This window comes from Microtus ochrogaster, chromosome 18, assembly GCF_000317375.1.
Source record: "Microtus ochrogaster isolate Prairie Vole_2 chromosome 18, MicOch1.0, whole genome shotgun sequence".
In the NCBI taxonomy this organism is placed as follows: Eukaryota; Metazoa; Chordata; class Mammalia; order Rodentia; family Cricetidae; genus Microtus; species Microtus ochrogaster.
In genome coordinates, this window is record NC_022020.1 from 20091577 (window position 1) to 20097872 (window position 6296).

The 6296-nt window shown below is 39.3% G+C and overlaps 1 pseudogene; it reads right to left on the reverse strand.

The window, feature by feature from the left end:
* Positions 1 to 264: 264 nt before the first annotated feature.
* LOC101988066 lies at positions 265 to 1065 on the reverse strand (annotated as a pseudogene).
* Positions 1066 to 6296: the final 5231 nt, after the last annotated feature.

Here is a 6296-nt window from a genome sequence, read left to right on the forward strand (position 1 = left end):
AATATGTCACTTCAAAATAAGGATTCCTAGAAAGTTCCCAGGAAATGACAACAGTGGTCTCATGACTCTAAGATAGTAGAAATTTCTCCATTTTAAAACTCCATTAAGCCCTACTTCTTCATAACTGAGTTCTTAGCAGCTTCCAAAGGAGGCACCAAGAAGAATTCATGCTTGAGTTTAGAATTTTGGAGAGACACTTTTCTTTCGTTTTTTTTTTTTTCAGTTTGCCAAGCTGTGACTGTTTATTAACCTACCAGATTACAAAAATACCATGGGCAACACCTTAGTTCATCCGTCTAATAAGTCTGTTTATCTGGTCTTCCCTGTTGCCAGCGTCTCCACCTTCCCACAAAATGAGTTGTCTTCTTCTTCATTCCACCTCGTGGAGAAGACAATTTAAAGGGCCACAGGAAGTTATTCGCTTCCTTGAAGCGTTTTCCAACTGTATTGATCTCATGAATTAGATCCTCCATACAGCTGATGCCCGTATTTACCAAGAGACCGAGCAATCAAGGAATTATCTGTCAAGGCAATTCTCTTCTTAGGAATTTTGCTATAGCCACATTTGTAGATGAGCTCATTTACTGACTTTAGATTGGGGTACCCCCATGCAATGCAGGGTTCAACAATCCTCAGCATGTTAATTGAAGCCTTGTTGAGCTTAACAAAGGTGCCATTGAAGATCTGCCGAAGACAAAAAGGCTGCAACACCTTGCGCACCTTTGGGCTTACACCATTGATACCTCGGATTCTGATGACGAACGCCAGCTTCTGTTCTGCGGGCACGTAGAAGTTCCCAGCTTTCCTTGCCATCCTGGCCATGCGAATCTCCGTCCGGTACATCTGCCTGTACCCCTTGTGATAGTACTTTGCCTTCTCATAGATGACCTTCCTCTGGGCCCTTCGCAGTGACTTCAGGGCAATCTTCTTCCGAAGGCGCTTCACCTTCAACTCTGGGAAATTCCTTCGCTTTTTCTTCAGCGTTTCTGGCACAGCAGGAACCTTCTTTTTCTTCAGGGTTCCCGGTGCCGCAGAAATCTTTTTCTTCTCCGGCACAGCCTCCATGGTTCCAGGAGGGGGGAAAAAAAGAGCTTTTCTTTCATTTTTTAACTTTGCAGGGGTAGGGTAATCTGCTTCCTTGGAGTTTTAATTTATAACTGTGACACAGTACTTGAATGCAATAACAAAATCAAGAGGGCATCACCCAGTCTTTTTAGATTTCAGTTTCGGTTGTCTACTTCCAACAGTAAGGCTGGAACATACTACTTACACCCAGGAGGAGGAGGACGAGTGCTTATGTAGAGTTCCTGCATACTTCATACTCCCAGAAGTATGATTTAGATTTGAAGTTCCTCCTCCCAAAGCTCGCATGTTGGGGGTTTGGTGCCTAGTGCATAAGCACTCAGAAGTAGGGCCTTTGAGTGATGAAGAATGGATCATGGGAGCTCTTACTGACTGGGGACAGATATTGCTATGAAAAGAATCATCTCTCTCTCTCTCCTCTCTCTCTCTCTCTCTCTCTCTCTCTCTCTCTCTCTCTCTCTCTCTCTCTCTGCTGGTCACCAACGTCTGAGATTTTTTTCCTCCACCGTATGACTTTTCCGTGATGTTCTGTCTTGTCACTGACCTAACCATAATCAGATCAAGTGACCAGAGACTGAATCCTTCAAACTGCGAGCCAAAATAAATTTCCATCCTTTAATTTGAATTCTCTCAAGCTTTTGTTGCAGTGATGCAAATCTTACATAATTAATATGATACAACACAAGTAGAGGCAGAAATTACCTATGTATAAGGTAGCCATCCTGTTGGAAATCATTGATCATTTGGTATCTAATAGTAGAACTTTATTTTTATTAAGAAAAACTAATAAAAGTCTAGTCTCAATATATAGAAATGTATGCTCCAAAATACAGGATAGAATGAATGACGTCTTTGCCACACAGTTGATTTTGCTGTTGTTGTTCTTGCTGCTGCTGTTATTTGGTATTATTTGTGTCATATAATCCTCACACATATTAGGCAATATCCTTAGCCAGCCATGATAATTATGTTACTCTATTTAAATCTAGTATTTGGTGCATGAAGATGAGAAATACATGATTACAGATAGGAGCAGGTAGCAGAAGAGCTTAAATACTTACTTATGACAGTTGTAGAGTTTGCTTTCATGGATTAAACCCAAGTGAATTTTGAATGAGTTATCAGAAATGTGTGAAAACACCAGGCCAAAATGAGAAATAAATTTCCTATTAGATCTGACAGTACAAAAGAAGATTGTTAAAGTTTTTAAATGAATGATATTTTAATGGAAAAACAAGGAATTGACTTATTTGCAAGATTAATATAGCGAATGGCAAGTTTTCATTGAACATCTTGTGTTTGAAGAAAAAAAAAAGTCACCAACATAGTAAGATGTGGCCATGGGATTAGTTTCCAGACAAGGAGTGAGTTCAGTATTGTATTCTCTTTTAGAACCTATAAAGTCTTACCATCCGAATCCTACATGTTCACCCAATAGCTTTCAAATTACAAGAGAATTTTCACACTGTATCTTGAAAAAGATGAAGTTTTGAAGCAATGACTTCTGGAGTCCCATTCAGAGAAGTAATCAGAAACTCGTGCTTTGGACTATATGAAAGAGAAATTGGCTACCCCCTTAGGCTTTCTGACCACCGAATTTCTAAGAAGGAAAACTAAACTATCTCAGTGTCATATAACCGCAAATATTTATTTTTCACCCGTGTTACTTGTGCAGCAAAGCTCAGAAGTAGCTTTTGTCACATTGTCACTTGACTCCAGGCTTTTTTGCACCTGACTTCACAATGTGAAGTAAATGCTGGAGCAGATGGCTTTACCTTGAAGCATTCCGTTTTCACAGCAGAGATGGAGAGATGCAATAATCCCGTCCAGTAATGCAGGTAGCCACATTTACAGATTTCAGACATTCGTCACTTCACTCATACTGTGTTGTTAAACAAATAGCAAGTGCACAACCTGAAGTCAAAGTGTATACATGGTGGTAAGAGCAGGATGGTGCAGTTCCTTGAAGGTAGGAGAAAGTGAACAATGGAGAATAGCAGCACTGTCAACACATTGGTCTGACACATTCTGGCCTTTTTCATACCATTGTCTACTATAATCCACATATTATGTACTAGTGTTAGATTCAGGGCTTTAGCTTGAAAAAGCTGTCTCTCCACCCTCCCCCATCTCATCTCAAACTATGTATTTACTTAAAGAATTTTTTAACTAAATTATAGCTGTATCATTTCCACAATCCTCTTCTCCCTCCAAAATTCATGAGACATGATCTTCTTTAAGCAGTTGTTGCATATATACATAAATGAATAAATACATAAAGACAACCTGCTGAGTTCTTTAGGTGCTGTCTGCATGCATTACCTCTCTAGAGCTGACAGCTTGGTATTGGGAAACAATGAGGGGCTGCATCCCTGGGGTTGGAGGAGAATAATACTCACATTCTCAGCAGTTATTAGTTGCTAATTATTCCTCATCTGCGGTTGGGGACCTGTAAGACCTATGCTGAAATGTCAAATGAATTTTGAGTTGTTCAGATCTTATTTAGGCAGGCATGTTGTTGAGAGTTCATGAAGATAGCTTTCCTGTCATATCTGGAAGACACAATCACAAAGTAGACTTCCTGCTCTCTGAATCTTACACTCTTTCTATTTTCCTCAGTGTTCCCTAAGCCTTAGGGATCAGAGTCATGTTGTACCTGTACCAGTTGGTGCTAGATACCATAAGGTCAGTTGTTCTCTATATTTTGACTAGTTATTGGTTTCTGTAATGATCTTTTTCTACTACAAAAAATATATAAGTTTCTATGATAAGAGATGGGAGCTAATCTTATCTGTGAGTATAAGATTTTAGAGTGCAGTTAAGAATTAAACTCATTCAGGAAACTGTCAGTAGAAGGTATTCTTCCTAAGCCTATGACCTCTCAAGCCATGGTAACTATATTTTCTTACAAACCCCCTCCCCAAATAAATCCCCCCTTATTTATCTGCTGTGGGACAATGGTCTTGGTACCCTGTACAGGTTTGTCACTTGTACTGGTTTAATAAAACACTGATTGGCCAGTAGCCAAACAGGAAGTATAGGTGGGGTGAACAGAATAGGAGAATTTGGGGAAGAGGAAAGACTCAGTCTGCAGTCATCACTTGCCTTGATTTCCAAATTTAAGTCAAAAGATATGTTACTTTGGAGTAGAGGTTGTGGATTCATTCTGGGTTAAGAAAAATCAGGTTTGATCAAGGAAGACCCCTTGAAAAATCTCCAATAGGAACTGATGGCCCAGATGATCCAACATTCAGAGGACCTCCATTGGAGTTTTTCTGAAATCAAGAACAGCCTCCAAAACTGCTGGCTGAGATGAGCAAGCCTCATAAGATAGTCCAGTCAGGACTTGACCATAATCCTAAATTTTCTTTATGTTCCCATAAGATTTTTAATGCCTCCAATCAGCAATAAGTAGTCTAGAAAACTACACCCACATTTCCAAAAAAAATGGATTAAGGATGTTTGCCTTTGTTTAGAGTATGGGTTACAAGTTGTTATGGAGAATGGTCAGGGGGAAAAAAAAGCTAAACAAAGGAGATTAGATTCAGAGTTCTTATTTTGAAAAAAAAAAATGGTGGAGTAGGAAGTGCTATAGGACAATGGTCTTGTACCTGTAAAGATTGTCACTTGTGTTGGTTTAATAAAATGTTGATTCGCCAGTAGCCAGACAGGAAGTATAGGTGGAGCAAATAGAATAGGAAAATTCTGGGAAGAGAAAAGGCTCAGTCTGCAGTTGTCACTCAGACACAGAGGATGCAAGATGAGAATGCCTCACTGATAAAAGGTACTAAGCCACATGGCTAACACAGGCAAAAATTGTGGGTTAATGTAAGATTTAAGAATTAATTAATAAGAAGCCTGAGCTAACAGGCCAACCAGTTTATAATTAATGTAGGCCTGTGTGTTTCTTAGGGACTGAATAGCTGTGGAACCAGGCAGGACAGAAACCTCTGTCAACACTTATCCATTCATCTCTTTTTAGAACCTATGTTGTGCAGTTTCCCACTCAAGAACTCCTTCACCCCTTGATTTTCTTTTAAGAGAGTGCACTGGAGGCACAGTGGTGAGCAAAACTGCTTTTCAAGAAAAGAGAATATTTTAAGAGAATAAAGCAACATTCCCAGGATTTAACAATGAGGATTGAAAGTGAGATGAAAGTCTTAGTTGGTCTATTTCATTTTTTTCTACCTAAGTGGTTCTGTGGCTATGAACCAAATGCCATCATCTTCTAACACAGACCTGTAGATGCAGAAACTGGATATTCATTTCTGAAACATGTAACTATAATGTATACTCTGTAGGCTTTTGTCACATCTAGAGTATGTACTCATGAAGAAAAAAAAGGCTGCCAGGATGAAATCTGGCCCAGGTTTGGGGATAGCTGTAACAACATAATGTCTCAGTTACAGAAGTTATAGAAGAAAGTCTGACCACCTTCTAGATCCACATATTTCTCTGTTTACTCCATAAAGGAAATGAAACAAAAGATCAGAAGTTGCACCAAAGGAAATAAAGTTTCACGGCACCTCATTGCTTAAGACAGAATTTTGAGCAACTTTAGTGCCATAGTGAGGAAGGAGGAGGCAAAAGAAGAAACAATCTGAAGAGTAGCACTGACTACACATTCCACAAAGCATCCTACTAACCCTGGAGAATTTCATATAAGGCTCTTTGATAATGTTCATCCTCCTCCCAACATCTCCCAGATCTACCTTCTTCTCTAGTCACACAACTTTGTGTCCTCCTTTTTGTTGTTGTTTTATTTTTATATGTGTCAATTTCAATTTTTGCTACCTATATATTTTGGATGCATGGCCTCCAACTAGAGCATGGTCAGCTTACCATGGGATTCACACAAATAAAACTGGCTTTCCAAACTCTCTCCTTCAGTTAGGTTTTCTATGGCTGTGATAACACACTATAGCCAAAGTCACTTAGGAAGGAAGGGATTTCTTTCAGCTCATAATTCTGCATACATTATAGTTCCCACTCAAGCATGGTGGCAACTCTTAGAATGGCAACCTCCTAGTTTGACAAAATTCAAATTCACAATATTTCTTTTAATTTCAGCTCCACTGTCTCTGTGCTAATTCAGACCCATATTATTTCTTTTTTTTTCTTTTTTGTGGTTTTTCGAGACAGGGTTTCTCTGTGGTTTTGGAGCCTGTCCTGGAACTAGCTCTTGTAGACCAGGCTGGTCTCGAACTCACAGA